The sequence below is a fragment of the Myotis yumanensis genome, unplaced genomic scaffold, assembly GCF_028538775.1.
Source record: "Myotis yumanensis isolate MYYU_CA2020_CCGP unplaced genomic scaffold, mMyoYum1.0.hap1 SCAF_4, whole genome shotgun sequence".
Taxonomy (NCBI): Eukaryota; Metazoa; Chordata; class Mammalia; order Chiroptera; family Vespertilionidae; genus Myotis; species Myotis yumanensis.
In genome coordinates this window covers 105,053,886-105,074,405 of record NW_027223755.1, presented here as the reverse complement: position 1 = coordinate 105,074,405, position 20,520 = coordinate 105,053,886, and the positions used below count along the sequence as shown (strand labels likewise).

The window sequence follows — 20,520 nt, the reverse complement described above, 5'->3', positions numbered from 1 at the left end:
TCATCTCCAACCCGGACATGCGCCCCTTACCAGCTGCTCCCCAAGACCACGTTCTCTGGTCACCACCCCCTCCCATGCCAGCCCCTGTGCCTTCTCATTGCTCCCCCGACCGTCTCTTTCTCTCTGTCAGAGCATGGTTCTCTGTCTTCAACCGTGTTTCTCAAACTCTGCTCCATGTTATAAATGTAGCTTTAAAAACCCTGATGCCCAGGCCACACCCAGAGCAAATAAACTTGTCTCATCTCACTGTCCTTAGCTATTTGAGGTACAGACCTCAGGGGAGAGGACGGAGCTGGTCTCGGGCAGCCTACAGCAGGCCTTGCGGCTCCCTGACCGCTGCTCCCAGCTCATACCCAGACAGAATTACCTCACCCCAACCCCCTGAGGTCTCTATTTTTGTCCTCCCTATATCCCTGTTCATCCTCTCTTTTTTTTTTCCTTTTAAAAATATATTTTTATTGATTTCAGAGAGGAAGGGAAAGGGAGAGAGAGAGAAACATCAATGATGAGAGAGAATCATTGATTGGCTGCCTCCTGCACGCCCCCTACTGGGGATCGAGCCCACAACCCGGGCGTGTGCCCTTGACTAGAATGGAACCTGGGACCCTTCAGTCCCCAGGCCAAAGCTCTATCCACTGAGCCACACCACTAGGGTCCCGTTCATCCTCTTCCTCACTCGCTCTGGTACCCACATGCAACAGTCTTTGACCTCATGGAGACCCCCATTCCACTGCCCCCATTGCTTTCTTACTGCTCACCAGCCGCCTTCTGACACTACCGCCCACCTCCAGCCACTCGGGCTCTGCCCACCATCACCCCAGCCGCCCCCTGGGAGCCCCTCCTGCCTGGCAGACCACCAGCCATCCTGCTCGCTGCTTACACTGCGCCAGCCAGCACCGCCCGGAGCGCCCACACCAGGCTGGACTGTGCCCTCCGATGCATGGTCTGAAGGGGCGCTCACTGCCGCCCGCAGCCCTCGATGCCAGCAGTTGCTTTCCCACTCTCTGGTCGCGCTTCTCACTTTAATTTGCCTGTGAATCTCCTAGGGATCTCGGGGAGGCCGAGCTTCTGCTCACCCAACCAGCCCACAGCTGGTGCCTGTGCTGCCGGCGGGTGCACCCACTCTGCATGGCAAGGAGTTGGATCTCCCTTTCCCACCTGCTCCTCTCCCCTCACACCTGGCTCCCCCTTTGCCGAGGAAGCACGGACCCCCCGCCCCCCAGCTCCTCACACGCTCGGGCTCCTCCCAAGGCCAGCCCCTCCCCTGCGTTTGAAGGGACCTTGTTTCTTCAGGACTCCCCTCGCTCGCCCCGCACCGTCCTCCTTCTGTCCCAGGACCACCCCGCCGGCACCTCCACCTCCGCCTGTGATGCCCCCCCCCCCCCCCCCCCCCCCGCCCCTCACAGGGCAAAGCTTCCGGAGGGAGTTGCCTCCTGCCTCTGCTCTGCCACCTCCCGTCTGTTTTGTTCTGATGGTCATCTCCTTCTGTAAATGTGGTTTTAATATTTGTTTGAGTTAAACATGCCCATAGCTTAGGATCAAGAAACACGGGCAGCCCTCACTCCCACTTCTCTCTTCTTAGAGACAATCAGTTTAACTCTTATGGTTGCCTCTGTGTGTCCTACACGGCATGTTTACTTTGCTTCTTTCCAGTTTAGGCTTCACCTACCATGTCCCACTTTGGAAGATGTGGGTTAACTCCCCTATCTCTCCCTCCCACAGTTCTTTTTTTTTAAAGATATTTTTATTGATTTCAGAGAAGAAGGGAGAGGGAAAGAGAGATAGAAACATCAATGACGAGAGAGAATCATTGATTGGCTGCCTCCTGCACGCCCCTTACTGGGGATCGAGCCCACAACCTGGGCATGTGCCCTTGACCAGAATCAAACCCAGGACCCTTTAGTCTGCAGGCTGACGCTCTATCCACTGAGCCAAACAAGCTAGCCACTCCCCCCCCTTCTTATTTTCCGCTCTCCCATTACAGTTGCATCATATTATTGGTAAGGTTGGGAGTGCTTACACCTTGTGGGAACATTATTTACAGCCTTTTGTGAAATACTATGGTTTCTTTTTTTGTCTCCCTTTCCATAACAGACTCTATTTTTAGAGCATTTTTAGGTTTACAGAACAATTGAGCAGAAAGTGCATCTACAGCCCGGTCTCCCAGTTTCCCTATGATGAACATGTTGCCTCAGTGTGATAGATACACTTGTTACAACCGACAAACCAATACCGAGGCACTGTAATTAACTGAAGTCCATACAGTGGGGCCTTGACTTACGAGTGTCCCGACTAATGAGTTTTTTGAGATACCAGCTGTCTCTCCACCGATTTTTTGCATTGAGTTGATAGAGTAATTTGAGTTAACGAGCTCCTTAACGAGCTCCTTAACAAGCTCGGTCTCAGAACGAATTAAACTGGTAAGTCAAGGCCCCACTGTAGTTACACAGGGCTCACTCTGAGTGTGAATTTCATGGGTTTTGACAGATGCAAAGTGTCATGGACCTGCCATGACAGGATCATACAGAACAGTTCACGGCCCTACAAATCCCCTGTGCTCCCCCTTTCCTCCCTCCCTCCCTCCCTTCCTATAAGCCCTTGGCCACCACTGATCTTACTGTCTCTATAGTTTTGGCTTTTTCAGAATGTGTGTTGTTGGAATCATACAGCCTTTTCAGATTGGCTGCTTTCACTCAGCAATACCCATTTAAGGTTCTGTCGTGTCTTTTTGTGGCTCAACAGCTCATTTCTTTTTTTGTTTTTGTTCGTTTGTTATAAATACATGTGTTTGGTGAGTGAGGGTGACAGAGGGTGGAGACGCGCGTACAAGCTGGTATAGGCTCGGGGCCTGAAGAATACAGGGATTCAGACAGTCTGGCCAGCAGGGCAGCCGGGCAGCACTCGGGGCTGTAACACTTGGCTGTTGGGGTGCCGGCAGGGGTCCTGTCCAGGGCAACCTGGCCCGAGGCCCTGGGCGGTGTGGTCAGCGGCATCTGGGCTCAGCTCACATCATTCAGGGCCTCACGGGCAAGTTCAGGCAGGACGCAGGCCGCCGGGTGCACGTCAGAGTTGCAGTACCTGAGCTGCCTCTGTTCCACCTGCTTCTGCCTCAGCTCCTGCACCGGCACCTGGACTTGATGCGGGAGTTTATCTGCTCACCGTGAAGCCGACCTGGGCCGGGGGAGAGCGGCCTGCAGCCGTGCCGCATGTCCTTGATGAGGCCCAGGAGCAGCCACCGGCACCCACCCGGGCCCAGCGGATCCCATCCTCCTGAGCGCCGTCTTCACAAGCTGGTAATCGGCTCCTTGAAGAGGCTCTGGCAGGGCCCCTGGGGTCCGAGGACTCGGTGATGATAACATTGAAAGCGTCTGGTTGTTTCATGAACTGAAAACCTTCGCCCACGTGGAGGGTCAGCTTTGCGCCGGAGTAGCCAATGGCCATGCCAGGCAGGATCTTCTTAGGGACTTGAGTGACAACCCCGTCAATCTCGCCCTGGATGCCGGACTCCACAGAGGAGTGCTTCGCCCCCTCCCGCAGGACACCCCAGCCACCCGCATGACCAGCACTTGAGTGGGTTGGGGTGGCTGCAGAGCAGCTGGTTGGCTATCATCTCCGGGTGGGGAACTCGCCCCTTTCCGTGCTCTGGGTGACCCCGTCCAACACCTGCACGCGGCCTTAGCTCTTACTCCAAAGGCAAGGATATCCTGGAACCGCGAGCGCAGGGACAGGGCCTGGCCCGGCCACAGGCTGCACATCTCGGGGAACCAGCCCTCGCGGGTGGCAGCGGGGCCGGAGGAGATGGGGCCTTGGGGACCAGGCTCCTTGAGGGGCGCGCTGGTGGGGGGCGGGGGCGCGGGACGTGGACTGCAGGCCGCCTGGAGCCACAGCACAACGGGACCAGCTGCGCCTGCTGCCCAGGCCGCAACCTCGCTCATTTCTTTTTATTGCAATTATATGGGTGTACCATAGTTGTGTTTTTTTTTTTTAATCCATTCACCTATTAAAGGACATATTGGTTGCCCCAAGTTTTTGGCAATTATGAATAAAACTGCTATACATATTCATGTGCAGGTTTTCGTGTGGACATGTTTTCAACTCATTTGGGTAAATACCAAGGAATGCTACTTCTGGATCCTAAGGGAAGACATGCTCAGCTTTGTGAGAAGCTGTCTTCCCAAGTGGACTGGACCGTGCGGCCACCAGCAGTGATGGAGATTCCTCCGGCTGCCCACATCCTCGACAGCATCCTCGACAGCCACTCTAACAGGTGTGTGGTGGTATCTCAGTGTTGTGTTAATTTGCTTTTCTCTAATGACATATGATGTTGAGCATTTTAAAATGCTTGTTCGACATTTGTGTATCATCTTTGGTGAGGTGTCTGTTCAGATCTTTTGTCCATTTTTTAACTGGGTTGTTCATTTGCTTATTGTTGAGTTTTAAGAGGTTTTTTTTTGTATACTTTGGATAACAGTCCTTTATCAGGTAAACAGTTTCTATCACATCAGATGTTTTTTGTAAATATTTTTCTCCCATTCTATTTTGGCTTGTCTTCTCATTCTCTCTCTCTCTCTCTTTTCTTTTTTTAAATCCTCACTCAAGAATATTTTTTTCATTGATTTTTAGAGAGAGTAGAAGGGAGAGGGAGAGACAGAGAGAAACACCAATGTGAGAGAGACACATCAATTGGTTGCCTCCCGCCAGGAGCCTGCAACCGAGGTACGTGCCCTTGACCAGAATTGAACCCAGGAACCTTAAGTCCACAGGAAGAGGCTCTATTCACTGAGCCAAACTGGCTAGGGTGTCTTCTCATTCTCTTAAGCATGTCTTTTGCAGAGCAGAAGTTTTAAATTTAATTCCTTTTTCTGAACAAATGTTTTGTTTTTCTTGGGTTTAATAACTTTGTAAAGGGAAGGGCTTGTTTTTCTATGTTTTTATGGCTAATTCAACCCACATTCTCTCCAAGTTGTATATAAATCTCTCGAAAGTTCAAATACATTAGGTATTCTATCAATTTCATCTCCTTGAGGAAGTCTTTTCTAGAACCTTCTAACTTATTCCAGTGTGAACTGCCGACCCTCCAGGTCTGTTGTCCAGAGATGCTGCTCTGGGCTCCCTTCACCATCACCTCACCTCTCTCTTGCGTTGGCTTCCCCCGTTTCTTTGTTTTTTCTTTGTTTTTAGTGGAGCCATTCTCCAGTAGCTTTCTTAAGAAAGATAAAATTTTTGAGCCCATGTAAATCTGAGAAGACCTTTTTCCTACCCTTGATTGATCCATGGGTTGGCCAAGTATGTAATCCTAGGCTGAAATTAATTTTCTTTTATACTTTTTAATACAGCTCCCGGATGTTCTGGTTTCTAAGACTGTGGTTGAAAAGTCTGATGAAATTTTGATTCTTGATCCTTTGTAGAATCTCGTGGCTGTTCTTGTTCTGACGTTCACTGGCAACTGGCCTTGTGTGGGTCTACTGACACGTAGTGGGCCCTTTCAGTCTGAACATTCAGGTTCCTTCTGATAAAGGTCTGAAATGCTTCCTTGTCTATTTCCTCTCCGTTGTTTTCTTCGTTCTCTCCTTTGTTGAGGTGTGAGGTTCCTGTGCTGGTCTCCTAACTTTCTTACTCTTTCTTTCCTACCCCCACAGCGTGGCAGCCATGAAGCCCCACGGGTTCTCCTTTCAAGACAGAACTTTGTCACTCAGCTGTGAGGAGTGTGGTTGACCGACAGCTTTTGAGACCCACTACAGCCTTGCAACCAAGACCAAGGTCTTCTCGGGCAGTGCCAGCCAATGACTGAGCATAGTGGGGACACAGGGCCTGGCCATTTCTGCCCAATGTGGGGCTCCTCTAAGGGACAGTCTTTGCTCTGGGGACTCCACTGGGTTGGCCAAGACTTTGTTGATCTTCATCAAAGTCAGGCTCTCCCTACCCAGGTCTGTTTCCCTCCTTTGTTTCCCTCCTTTGTTTGTTCCACAGGTGTCAGAGGGTCTGAAGACTCTGCCTGCCAATCCTGTTTCCTTCTCTTTTATTTTCACAGGCATCGTCCTCCCACCCCAGGACTCCTAGTGTCATCTCAGCATCTGTTTACTAGAAGATCTAAACGGACACGTCTTTCATTTTTTGCTCTACTTTATGGAAAACTTCCTCAACTTTATCTTCTAATTCAGGGTCAGCATTTTTTTTTCCCTTAAAGGGCCGAATGGTAAATATTTTAGGCCTTGCAGGCCATGTGGTCTCTGTCACAACTACTCAACTCTACCAATGTGACAGCAGCCATTGAAGGACATAAACAAATGGGTGTAGAGAGCCAAGATGGCGGCGTAGGTAAATGCTGGTACCTGCTGCCTCCCACAACCACATCAAAATTGCAAGTAAAATACAGAACAACCATTATTCAGAACTGCCTAACATCTGGCTGAATGGAAGTCCTACAACTAGAGAAGTAAAGAAAGTACATTGAGACTGGTAGGAAAGGTGGAGCGTGGAACGGGCTGGGCCTATACCAACATATGGCATTTTTTTCAATCGGGAAGGCTATCCCCACTGCAGGAGCCTCTCGTGAGAACCAAGGGGTCCCAGCTCCACACCATACTCCCAGCCAAGAGTTCCAGATCTGGGAAGAGAAGTCCCATAACCTCAGGCTGTAAAAACCAGCAGAGACTGTGGCTGAGTGACACAGAGGCTGCTGGAGACCCAGGCAGTCCCTCTGAAAAGGACTGGTGCCCAGATTTACTTGGATTCAATCCCTCTGGGCTCCAATGCTGGGGCAATGGCTCGGGGTGGGGGGTGGGGAGGTTCCCAAGGACATACAGGAGGAACTAGATTAGAGCAAGAACTCAGGGGCAGCTTTCTCCCAGACAGGGGTGCTCAAAGGGATCATGGTTACTATGCTGACACCTTCCCCATCGCAGAACTGACTGAAAGCCATATCTGAGTCTTCGTTAGCATGGCTCACTCTGTTCATTCCACCTTGGTGATTCCCTGAGACTCCACCCCAACCAATTTGCAGCCCCACCAAAGTTGTTTGCAGTGCCTTTTCCATATGAATGGCCTGTCCTGACTCAGGCTTCAGACATGTCTAAAACCTCTCAAACAAGCAGCAGTTGGTATCAGTGTGCCCCATATCTACCAATAAAAATAAGAGGCCCAAGACCCAGCACTAGCGCCAACCTGCCTTGCTTCACAGCTTGGCCTGGCCTGGCCACTTCCAAGCCTAATACAAGAGCAGCCATCTACAGATTGCTCTGTAGCTGCTGCCGGGTGATCCCAGGCAATGGCTAACTTTGCACCACCCAGGAGGCTCCAGAGCCAGTGCACCGGTGGACAGCTTCAGACCATACCAGATTACAACTCTACACATCCACAAGCAACATACTCAAGGGGCAGACTAAGTGAGTACCAAAACCCCACCGAAGCAAGTCCTGCTCCATGGGGGTGTCTTCTGCACAGCAGCTCCCCCACTGTAGTCGCAGCTGGTCCTCACAGCCAATTGGCCTCGAGGTCAATTCCTCTCAGTTACACCAACAGCAATCAAGGCTAAATACAACAAAACTGTGCACGCAGCCCACATGGGGATGCACCTAGAAAGATATCTCCACTGCAGAGGCCTCCTCAGGTACCCACCTCAGGTGACAGGGGTGGGGGGAGGTCTGAGCCACTGGGCCCTATAGGGCACCTACTACACAAGGCCACTCCACCAATTCCAGGAGACATACAGCTCTACCTAATATATAGAAAGAAACACAGGGAAGCAACCAAAATGTGGATACAAAGAAACATGTCACAAATGAAAGGAATGGAAGAAAGCAAACTACTGGATACAGAGCTCAAAACAATGGTTCTAAGGCTGCTTAAGGATTTTTTTTTTTTAAATATATTTTATTGATTTTTTACAGAGAGGAAGGGAGAGAGATAGAGAGTTAGAAACATCGATGAGAGAGAAACATCGATCAGCTGCCTCCTGCACATCTCCCATCGGGGATGTGCCCGCAACCCAGGTACATGCCCTTGACCGGAATCAAACCTGGAACCTTTCAGTCCGCAGGCCGACGCTCTATCCACTGAGCCAAACCGGTTTAGGCGTGCTTAAGGATCTTAATAAGAGCTTCAAGGGACTTAGTGAAACTTTCGAGAATCTTAGTAAGAATTTAAGACATGAACAAGGTCCAGTCAGAAATGAAGGATACACTAATTGAAATGAAGAATAATTTACAGGGAATAAACAGTAGAGTAGAGAATGCTGAGAATCAAATTAATGACTTGGAACATGAGGAAGCAAAAAATACCCAATAAAAAAACAAAAAACAAAAAACACCTAATCAGAAGAGCAAAAAGAATAAAAAAATATGAAGATAGTGTAAGGAGCCTCTGGGACAACATCAAGCCTACCAACATTTGCATTATGGGGGTGCCAGAAGGAGAAGAGAGAGAGCAAGTGAGCAAGCTATTCAAAACTATTTGAAGAAATAATGTCAGAAAACTTCCCCTACCTGGTGAAAGAAAGAGACTTACAAGTCCAGGAAGCACAGAGAGTCCCAAACAAAAGGAACCCAAAGAGACCCACACCAAGACACATCCTAATTAAAATTCCAATGGTTAAAGTTAAAGTTAAAAGCAGCCAGAGAAAAGCAGTTAATTACCTATAAGGGAGCACCCATATGACTGTCAGCTGATTTCTCAAGCTTTGCAGGTCAGAGGGAGTGGCAAGAAATATTTAAAGTGATGAATAGCAAGAACCTACAACCAAGATTACTCTACCCAGCAAAGCTATCATTTAGAATAGAAAGTCAGATAAAGAGCTTCACAGACAAGAAAAAGCTAAAGGAGTTAATCACCACCAAACCAGTATTACATGAAATGTTGAAGGGTATTCTTTAAGAAGAGGGAGAAGAAGAAGAAGAAGAAGAAGAAGAAGAAGAAGAACAACAACAACAACAACAACAACAACAACAAAATGGCAATAAATATATATCTATTAACAATTGAATCTAAAAATCAAAATAAATGAGCAAGGAATCTAATAACAAAATAAACGGATGAATAAAATAGAACCAGAGGCATGGAAACATGGAACAGACTGACGAATCTCAGAGAGGGAGCGAGGCAGGAAGAGATTAACTAAAGATCTTATATGCATATATGCATTACCTATGGTCACAGACAATAGAGTGGTGAAGGCCTGGGGCAGGGCAGGAACCCAGTGGAGGGGGCAACAGAGAGAAAAAAAAAAGGAGACATTGTAATATTCTCAACAATAAAGATTAAAAAAAAAAAACCCAAATGGGTGTAGCTCTGTTCCAATAAAACTTTATGTAAGAAGCAGGTGAAGCTGGATTTGGCCTGCAGGCTGTAGTTTGCTGACCTATTTTATTTTATTTTATTTTATTTTTTAAAAGAATAGTTTATTGATTTTTAGAGAGAGAGAGAGGAAGGGAATGGGAGAGAGAGAGAGAGACATCAATGGGCCCACAACTGGGACATGTGCCCTGACAGGAAATCTGGTAACCTCCTGGTGCAGGGGACGATGCCTAACAAACCGAGCCCCACCAGTCAGGGCTGCTGACCCCTTTTAAGTAAGTTTGCATTTCTGCTGGGATATTATCTAAGTCTAAGAACGTTTTTGTTTTGTTATGTTTATTCTGAGAGTGTCCCCCCCCCCCCAAAAAAAACAGCATCTAATTTTTATTTCACATGTGCCATATATCTTCCTAAGTCTGAATATAGTGATAATAGTTTTGTTTTTAAGTCCCCCCCCCCCCCCCGCATATTGTTTCCTCAAAATTCTGTTTGTTTTGTTATATTAGAGGTTTTTCTCAAATATCGATGACCCCTGGTCATCTGCTCATGTCTAAGAGATTGGAAGCATAGCGGTTGCCTCTGGTGGGGGAGGTGTTGACTGGGGCACGACGAAACTTTCTGGGGGACGGAAATGTGCTGTATCTTGAGTGAAGTGTGGGTTGCGCAGGTGTACACAATTGCCAAGGCTCATTATACTGACCACTTACGACCTTTGCCTTTTCCTATAATTGATTAAAGGAATATAAAAAACGGTTTATGAAAGCAAGCTGCTGAGTAGCCCTATGCGGAGGGTGGGAGGGCTGGTTGACCCAGGGGCTCAATACAGAGAGTTGGGGTCGGGCTGTTTCGCTGGGAAATCCCTGATGCCAGCCTATTTAGGTTTTCTCTTCCTGGCGAGTTAGACTCTGAAAGAGAACTAATACAAACAGGAGGAAACCCAACAATTTGGAGAAGACAGTATGCAGGGAGAAGAAAACGAAAGCAAACAGGAAATGAAACAACAGTCACAAAATACTTGTTGTTCATATAGTCAGAGGTTGAAGGGAATACATCCTGGAGTGTCCTGTCTGAGAGCTTAGCCCTGACTTCACTGTCCCGGAGCCAGAGGGGAGGGGCCCCAGGTGATGGGACGGGGCTTCCCGCATCCAGGATGGAGCAGTCAAATAAGCCGCTGGTGGGTCACAGGGCTGCCCCTCCCAGTTGTCCTGCTGTGTCCCGGGTTCGGAGACCCTGTTTTATCCTCTCGGGACAATGAACCTTCTGTCTTTGTTGGGCGGGGGCGGGCAGCTGCCCAGCTGTGCGGAGTGGAGCAGGAAATCTGAGGATTACAGCCTTTGTGGACCAATCCTCTTGTTTTTGGCCCCAGCTTTGCTCCCACTTCCAGGGGCACTTAGTTCATTAACACGGGCGCCTTGGGGGGTTTTGTGGGGTCACCCCTGGTGCCCCTTGGCGTTTCTCACTCCTGGTTCAGGGTCCACTTCAGGGGCAGTGTCCTCGGACTGCTAAGGCATGGGCCACATTCATCCGCCTTCCAGATTTAGATGTTTGTTGCTGTGGTCCCTTTACATTATTCTCTCTGGTTCATACTGTGGTGGCAGAATCACGGCCCCCAAATGTCCGTGCTCTAATCCCCAGAACCTGTGTTGTGTTACATGGCAGGAAGGGGCTGAACGAAGGTGGTTCTACTTCTGGACTTTCCTTTTTCAAATTAGTTTCAAACCGGCCAGCCTGCATTGCATTTTCTTTCTGATTTTTTTTTCTTTAAAAAATTATTTGAGAGAGAGGAAGGCAGAGAGAAAGATGGATGATGAGCCTGGATTGACCCGATGGGGGAATGCCTTTCCCAGCTGTGGTCAGAGGGAAAGATGTGAGGGAGGAGGCGGGCCGAGAGACGCCCTCTGCCGGAGGGAGGGCGTCATGAGCCAGGAGTGCGGGTACCCTCTGGGAAAGACAGACAGGGAGTCTCCCCTGGAGCCTCCAGAAATTCCTCCAGAAAGAGCTTCCTACAGTCGCCTTGCCAACGCCCTGATTTTAGCCCAATGAGACCTGTGCCGAACTTCTGACATGAGGTCTTTAAGATGATACATTTGTTCGATTTTAAGTAACTAAATTTGTGATAATTTGCTATGGCAGCAACAAAAGACTAATATACAGTTGCCCCCCCCCCCCCCCCCCGCTTTTCCATGGGGGATACGTTCCAAGACTCCAGAGGCTGAAACCTCAGACCATACTGAACCCTATGTATGCTATGTTTTTACCTATACGCACAGGGTGGGGCAAAAGTGGGTTTACAGTTGTTCGTATGGAAAATAACACAATAATTAACAAATCACAATACAATAATTAACTCTGGCCCTGGCCAGTGGGCTCAGGTGGTTGGGCGGCGTCCTGTGCACGGGAAGGTTGCTGGTTCCATTCCCGGTTGGGTGTGCAGGAGGCAGGCAGCCAAAGGATGTTTCGCTCTCACGTCAATGTTTTTTGTGTTGTTTTTTTTCTCTCTCTCCCTTCCCAGCTCTCCAGAAATCAACAAAAAATATTTATTAAAAAAAGAATAAACTTTGTGATTTGTGCACTCACAACTGTAAACCAACTTTTGCCCCACTCTGTACATACCTATAAGGTTTAATTTATGTTAGGTATATTAAGAGATTAACAACAATCTATATATATAAAAGCCTAAGCCACCAAACGACTAAATGACTGGTCGACCAATCAACCAGTTGCTATGACATGCACTGACCACCAGGGGGCAGACGCTGAACGCAGGAGCTGCTCCCTGGTGGTCAGTGTGCTCCCACAGCCAACCTCCCGCAGTCTCTGCCCCTGGCCAGCCAACCTCCTGAGGTCCCTACCCCTGGCCAGCTGGCCCCCTCCCCCGCCTCCCATCAGCCCTGATCATTTGCCAGGCTGAGGGACCCCGCCCGTGCACGAATTTGTGCACCGGGCCTCTAGTAACTAATAATAAAATAGAACAATTGTAACAATAAAAGTTATGTGAATGTCGTCTCTCTTTCTCTCCAGTAATTTTTATATTTTTCCGTCCACACCGATTCCTGACTGGGTGACCGTCCCTTACTTGCAGGAAATGGTCCCGTGTCCCTCGTGTCAGGGGAATCCTTGCTGGAGTCTTCATGGGCGCATTGCTTTCTGCGGCAACAGGTCGCCATCAGTCAGAGCACATTTTCCGTTTGTGTCGTCCACACACAGATGTCATGCCTTTTCCTCCCTAACTAGGCGTTTACCTTGCACTGTGGCTGTAACGTTTGCAGTTTGAGGTGTGACAGCAACACCAGCATGGATTTCTTTTTCTTTCAGTTTCACAAATAGAAATTTGTTGTTACTGTGGATTTTAGCAACCTCAAGTGTACGATTTTTTTCTTTCCTTATTAAGTCGAGAACTTTCACCTTTTCACTTAAAGGAAGCACTTTATAGTTTCTCTGCGGCAGATCTGAATGGCCAGCGTCGCTACTCTTGCGCTTTGGGCCACGATGAAGTAAAATAAGGGCGACTTGAACACAAGCACGGCCATGGGCGATGGAGCCTGATGGCGCTAGATTTCGTCATGCTCCTCAGAATGGGGCGTACTTTAAAACTTATGAACTGTTTTTTCCTGGAATTTTTCTTTTATTTATTTATTTATTTAATTTATTATTATTATTATTTTTAAAAATATATTTTATTGATTTTTTACAGAGAAGAAGGGAGAGGGATAGAGAGTTAGAAACATCGATGAGAGAGAAACATAGACCAGCTGCCTCCTGCACGCCCCCTACTGGGGATGTGTCTGCAACCGAGGTACATGCCCTTGACCGGAATCAAACCTGGGACCCTTCAGTTCACAGGCCGACGCTCTATCCACTGAGCCAAACCGGTCAGGCTATTTATTATTTTTTTAATTGATCTGAGAGAGAGAGAGAAACACTGATGTAAAGAAACATTGATTGGTTGCCTCTCACAGGGAGCCCTAACCAGGATCAAACCCGCTACCTGGGTATGTGCCCTGACCGGGAATCGAACCCGCCACCTTTGGTGTACGGGATGACACTCAACCAGCTGAGCCACACTGGACAGGGCTGGAATTTTTCTCTTAATACTTTCCGGCCGCAGTTGACCTCAGGTAACTCAATGGTCAGAAAGTGAAACCGTGGATGGGGGGCTACTGTGCGGACCTGAAATTACCCTCTCACTTCCTTTTAATGGGGACTCAGGACAGAGAACTGAAATGTGTATTTCAACCCACCATCTTTAACCAGAAGCCTCCGCTCAGCCCTGCTCTTGTCTACACCCCCAGGAAACGTTCTTATCCAAGGCAATTCTGACTTAATCGGTCACTAAATCCACCCTGATTTCCTGACTGCTCAGCACCTTTGAAGTCCATTGCCCATCCCCTCTCTCCTCCTAGGACACCCTTCTCCTGGTTTCCATGACCGCCCACACCCCTGGCTCTCCTCCTACTTTGCCAGCTGCTCCTTCTCCTCCACCCTCGTTGGCTTCTCCTTCAGGTGACCTCTAAATCGCAGAGCTCCTCGGGGCTGGGTCCTGGGCCTCTCCTCTCCCCTCTCTCTTTAGTGTAACATCATGGCTTCCAATGCCCTTTGTGTTGTCTCTGGTAGTCTGTCGCCAGCCAAGAGACCTCCCCTTTAAGGTCCAGACTCTTACTGTCAAGCCCCGCCTTGCCATCTTCTCTTGGACATCACATGCTTCTCGAGTTGGAAGCTTCCGTAGCAGGACTCTTGAGCTTCTCACCATGCCTCTTCCCTCTCTTGAGCCTCTCATCATCCAACCCAGGAACCCCAGATTTGTTCTCCATCCCCTTCTTCCTTAAACCATCAGCAAGTTCTGTCTCCTAAATGTATGTAGAAGGCATCTACTGCCTCCAAGGCCCGCCTTGGTCCAGGCCACCGCCACGCCCCCTCCACCATCACCATGACCTCCACACTGATTTCTTGTACTCACTCTGGCCCAGCTGCCATGGATTCTCCCCAGAGCCGCTGGAGTGATTGTTTAAAATGTCAATCAGGTTATATATCGCTTCCTGAACTTAATTAAAAGCCCCGAAAGGCTTCCCAATCCCATCCAGAGAAAAATCCATTTTCACTTGGTCCACAAAGCCTATGGGATCTACCCCTTCCTGTCTCCCCCCATCAACTGTGTCATCCTCCCCATCATTCACTCTACCCTGGCCACACTGCCTGGATATTCCCTCACACTCACCAAACTAGCCTGCCTCGAGGCCTTTGCACTCTCTGTTCCTGCTGGATGCTCTTACCTCCATTCTGCCTAGCTCCTTCTCATTCTTTTTATTTTTATTTTTTATAATATATTTTTATTGATTTCAGAGAGGGAGAGGGAGAGTTAGAAACATCAATGATGAGAGAGAATCATTGATTGGCTGCCTCCTGCAGGCTCCCTACTGGGGTTCCAGCCCGCAACCTGGGCATGTGCCCTTGACTGGAATTGAAACCCGGAACCCTTCAGTCCGCAGGCCAACGCTCTATCCAGTGAGCCAAAACGGCCAGGGCCCTTCTCATTCTTTAGGTAGGAATAGCAATGTCCCCACCATCCTTCTGGTTATGCCTCTAACAGTGTGTTTGAATATTGGTGACCAGATCCATTTATTTGCTTGCTTGTGCTTTGTTTGACTCCCCCTTTAATATAAGCCCCGTGAGAGCAGGGATGGCATTTTCACTGCCCAGTTTCTAATAGCTCACAGCGAGTGCTCGGTGAGATTTGTGGAATGAGGGAATGAATGAACACACTGGACACCTCTTATATACCAGGTGCTTTCACACATACCAACTGTTCTTTTGTGGTGTTTTACACAAGAGCCCTGTGAAATGGTCACAACTGGACCACATTCCCCAGTTTTGCTTGCAATTAGCTGTTCTGGCTAATGAGTGTGGGCAGAAGGGAAGTGGGCCACTTCCAACTTTGGCTCATAAAAGTTTCACACGTGATCCCGGTTCTCTTTCTTGTTCATCTTCCAGTGGCTGCGGAGGGTGGTGACAGTCACAAGGTGGGCGGAGCCGGAGTCCCCAAACGACTGAGCGGGTAGAGTCTCCCTCAATCCCCCCTAGACTTGGCATAAGCAGGATATAGGCTCTACCGAGCCAAGGCATTGTGATTTCCAGGCGTATTTGTTACAACCTTAATGAACACCTCAAAGCACCTATGTAGGTGGCTGGTGAGCAGCACTGTGGGTGATGCTTTTGCTGACAAGTTTTCATCAGAGGCAGCTGTGTTCTCTGCGGGCAGCTCCTCACAGCACCCAGGAGCCCAGGGCGCGGTGCTCACTCTCCATCGCAGCACATGCATGCCATGCATGGTGTGCCTTGTCCTCACCAGGTCCCTCCAGGGAAGTGCCTGGGCCCTGCTCATCTCTGTGGCCTCAGCAGCCAGTCCCAGGAGGCCTCAGGGAAAGTTTGCTGATCCACAAATGCCTGAACTGGTCACCTACATCCCTCATCGCCTCTGTCCCTAAAAGTGCCTGAGAAAGCTCAACTATCTAACTTTGCAGGGGCCCCAAGAGAAGACATGATTTCTCTTCTCACAGGGAAGAGGATGCAGTGGAATCAGCATGCCCCACGGCGGCTAACGTGGCAGCCCTACTGGGAGGGAATCCTGGCGCTGAGAGGAGGGGGTGGGGGGCAGGCTTAAGCCCCCAAGGCGACCCACCAACCCCTCTGCCAACTCCTCGGGGAGGGCAGAGCACTCTAGGGCCCACCAACCCCTCCCCCCGCCCCAGCAGCACGCCAGGCTCCTGCAGCCTCCGTGTTCACATCACTCAGTATTTTTAGCTTCACCACCTGGCACCTGTGGTCACTGCCTCTGCCCAGCCTGGCGGTGTCCTCTCCCCAGGACTTAAAGGGCTAGCATCTACCAGCTGGCTAGTAGCCTGCAAACATAGGCCACCGTGCTGCCAGTGCAGGAGGCAAAGGGGGCTTCCCCTATAAGGGGATCCCCAAAGTTGGAGGTGGGAGATGGGGGGTAGTGAGGGAGGAGGGCAGGAACTCGTGGCTGCCTGACCCTGAGGCCTATGCCTCTCCTTCTCGGGTTTCCCAAATGCTGGTTCGCTCAAGCTGCTCACCTGGGGGACTGATTAAAATCACACACCCATCTCCTCCAAGACCTGAGGCTGCAAAGTCGCCAGGATAGCGTGTATTTTTTAACAATCAACTCAGATGATTCTGATGTCCTGTCTCCCCATGTCATATTCATTCATTCATTCATTCATCCAACAAACATTTTGAACTCCTACAACAAATATAGCGATACTTTAGGGGTTCATTGCTTTGGAGTACGAGAAGCACTTCCACACCTATGATCTGGCTTTCGGAGCCTCCTAACTTGGTCTGGACTGTAAGACAGAACAGCAGGGCTCCTGGGGTGGCCAGCCTTCCCTGACCCTGCGCACAGTGCACCCACGCCTATCCAGGCGCCCAGCGCTTGGTCACACTGACCTGTTTGCTTGTCTGTCTCGCCCAGCAGGCTGTGACCCCGGGAGGGCTGTGACCCCGGGAGGGCTGGGCTCCAGCCCCATGGCACGCCCTGGCCTCTGTGGGTGCTCAGTCACTGACGACCGTGGCAGGAGCATCCCCTCATTTCGCAGATGAGGAGACGAAGGCCCACAGAGGGAAACTTACAGACCAGGGGTCTAACAGAGAGATTCAGGGAGGAAGCGGCCCAGGCAGCAGGCGCCCACCCTGAGCCCCAGCTCTCCTGCAAAGGGCCGGAGGGGCGCCTGGGTTGGCCCTGAGCCTGCCCTTCTCCCCACCCAGGGCAGTGCTGACTTAGGTGACGGAAGTGTGGGCGGGCTGGGTCACAGCAGAGGTGACCTCTGTCTTCCCTTTAGATTTGCTGTCCATCCTGGGAGCCTGAGGTCACAGGTTGGGTAATGCATTCCCTGCAGATGGGGGTGGGGTGAGCTGGCAATAAGAACAATGGTCCCTAGGGAATGAACCCCGACCTCCGCACAGTGCACAAACCCTATTCCTCATGGCTACATAGAAGCCACACGTGCTCCCACAAACATGTACGTACACTCACAATCACACACTCACCCCCAAATACCCAGTCACACAACCCTTCACTCCCCCTGACCCCCCCCCCACACACATGCATATACACACACAGATATTTCCACTCATTAATTAATTTAACAAAGATTCAACCCTACTAGGGGTCGGTTCAGTGCAGGGAGTAAAGGAACTCTCAGCTCCTGAAGGACTTCCCGGAGGAAGAAGCATTGCAGCTGGGCCGGGATGGGCTGGGGGAGAGAAGTCTGGGCAGGGATTCACTGAGGGTGAGTGTAGGGAGCAGAGAGAGATGGGGTGGGTGGGGTCAGTTAGCTCACACAGCCTCCGAATGCCCGACTGAGTGTCCATTTCATCCTGTGGGAGCTGGGAGCCAGGGAGGGCTCTGAGCAGGAGGGCCATGACCACATGGGAGAGGACAGAGGGACCCTGTGGGTCCAGGACAGGAGAGACAGAGGAGGGACAGGTAGGGGAGCTGAGAGTCTGGTGCAGGGAGGTGGCGACGGATGGTAAGCAGTAAACCGAGAGACTCGGACGCAGGCCTGCCAGGCCCCAGGGGCCCCAAGTCGGGGCCCTGTGTGCCAGTCCTGCCCACCCACTGCCCACCAGGGGCACTGACCTCTGCAGTGGGACCTCTTCCAGCAGCTCCTCCTCCTCCTCCTCCCTGTGGAAGCAGATGAAGCAGAAGGCGGGCACATCCTCCGGCCCACAGCCCAGGGGCCAGGGGGGAGGCAGCTCCAGAACAGGGCAGGGGTGGCCGGTGGCCGGCTCGGCAGCATCCTCCGCGGTCTGGGCAGGGGTCCCTGAGCCAGAGTGCTCCAGGGTCAGCAGCCTGCTGGCCTCGGGGCCCGGCGCCCGCCCGCCTGCCACCTGTGCCTTTGCACTCAGGTTGCCCGTCGCCTTGGTGGGTGGAAGAGCCCGGGGCTCTGTCCGGCCGGGACTCCTGCCCTGACCACGGGCCTCCCGGGCGCAGTGCTGGGCCTTGGGCGGCAGCGCCTGGATGCCTGGGCTCAGAGGGGCTCCCTGTGGGACGAAGGTCCAGCAGGGCCCCCGTGCCCCTCAGCTGCCCACTCTGCTGCCGCCTGTCAGAGGCGAGGCTGGGAGGAGAGGCTCAGGTGTCCCGACCGTCTGTGCATCCGTCTGTCCAGGCGTCTGCTCCTCCCTGTGCAGCCAGCGCGGCAGGAGAGGTGGTTTCCCTAAGAAAGTTTGTTCTCCTGAAGTGCGTGGCACCGGTGGCCTCCAGGAGGGAGGGTCAGGACCTGCAGCTGAAGGTGGGTGAGGGCCGGGTGAGGCTGGCACAGTGCCCACACTGTCCCCTAGAGGAGTTCTGGGCCCTGGGGTCCTCGCTGGGCTCTGCCTCTGCCTAGACTGGAGCTCTCTCCCTCAGTCCCTGCTCCCTGCTCCCTCGGACTGGGAGCGCTCTGGCAGACCGCTAGGCTGTGGGTATTAATAGCTCCACATTCTTGCTGAGAAGCTGGGAGGTTAACTCCTTCCCTGCCAGAGCTGTTGGGGGGTGGCGAGCTGGGAGAGCAGGTGGCCACACCACGGAGCAGCGGGAAGGGCGTGGCCTCCGTTCTGCCCCCGACTGAACCTGGCCTGCCCCTCTAAGGACCCTCGGAAGCCACCTCCAGCGTCTGTACCTCGGTCAGAGAGCCCTGGCCACTTGCACCCTCCACCCATACTTCGGGGAGCCGGGTGAGGCTGGTGGCTCAGGGCAGCACCTCTGGGACTCTGGGATGGGCAGGGCTCTGAGCTCCTGAGAGCATCCCGGACGGACGGACGCCTCCACTCACAGATCACCCCTCAGCTCCCTGGGTTCCCCCTCCCCGCCCCTTGCTCCCTTAACAGTCAGCATCACTGCCTCCGGGTCCAGTTACGTGGCCGGCTTCCCGTGGGGCCTGCCCTGATGTTCCGCACACAGGTCCCGTGGGACCCGGAGATGCACTGCACACAGCCATCTGTGCCGCTGAGGCGTGAGAAGGGGGTGGGTGTGGGGAATCCCAGGAGAAGCTGTTTGCTTGAAACTGTTTCTTGAGCACCTGCTATGTGCCAGGCACCCGGCGAGGAAGAGGGCAGACCCCACTCCTGCCTTAGTGGGCTGGGGCTCCTGGTGGGAGGCCCCTGGGGCTGCAGGCATCGACATGGTGCCCTGTGTGAATTAGGAACCAGTGCTTCCCCTGGGCAGGTGCAGCCTCCCCCCCTGCACCCCCAGCCCCAACCAGCTTGTCGTGTGGATAGCAGGCCGGCTTTCAGTGCCACTCACCTCCTCTGCAATTTACAACACGCACAGCCAGGGGTGTGGGAGGTATGCACGCCAGATCTGGCCCTCCCAGGGCTCTGAGGAGGAAGGACGGGTGGGAGAAGGATGGAAGTGGGAACGGGGGTCAGCGGAGGGGTGAGGAGGTGGGTGGGTGGGGTCAGCGGAGTTGTTGAGGCTGAGCACAGGTACCCGGGCAGATGGTGCGTGGGGGCTGGTCCATGCCCTGCGCCTTCAGAACTGTGACAGCGTGGGGAGGAGGGTGCCTTTTTCTAAGTGGCCCACCCAGAGGGGTTCCTTATTTGAATTAGTCTCTCCAAAGGGGGTGACTTTTTCTGACTTGCACTAAGGAGTCCCCTAGGCTGGGCTGGGGTGATGACACCGGGCACTGGGCTCCAGGGTGGGCTCTGCTACAGACCTGCGTGCTTTGGGCCGGTCGCTGTCCCTCCCTGGAACCACAGATCTAGAGACTTAGAAGCCAGCGAATCCAACCCCTATGAGCCCAGGCAGGGCAGACCCTCTGAGGCCACGTGGGGACACACAGCAGAGCAGAGCGGCACTCCCAGCTCCTGTCAGTGCTGGCTCCATGCTCCAGGGCAGCCAGGATCATGTGCCTCAGACCTGGGGTTTCTCTGGGAAGAGGACAGGGGGCGAGAAGAGGAGTGGATGTTAGGGGACCAGGAGGAGGGAGGGCAGGCCAGGCTGTGGCTCCCTGAGGTGGGAGAAGAGGGGTCAGGCTGCCCCAGGCCTCCAGTCACCCCTTGCCTTTCCTGGGGGGGGGCCCCCCCGGGTTGTCATTTGCGAATATTAATTATTCATGAAGCTGCTGTTGTGCCTGGTTTAATGCACGCTGATGGCCTTCTCTAGCTAATGGGGAAAATCAATGAGTTTTAATTCTCAGTGGCTGCGAAGCTTTGTCTGTCTCCCGTTCGAGTGGC

General features: G+C 51.9%; 1 protein-coding gene and 1 pseudogene across 1 annotated transcript in view; both read right to left on the bottom strand.

Annotated features, from left to right (window-relative positions):
- The window catches only part of SBK1 (SH3 domain binding kinase 1), a 56,351-nt gene extending 37,638 nt beyond the window's left edge, over positions 1-18,713 (bottom strand). Inside the window, exon 1 of the mRNA XM_070413433.1 lies at positions 17,945-18,713. The gene's annotated coding sequence lies outside the window, so the exon portion shown is untranslated. The remainder of the gene's footprint in view (positions 1-17,944) is intronic.
- Positions 3,000-19,468, bottom strand: LOC139009535 (spermidine synthase-like; annotated as a pseudogene).
- Between the last annotated feature and the right edge of the window lie 1,052 nt (positions 19,469-20,520).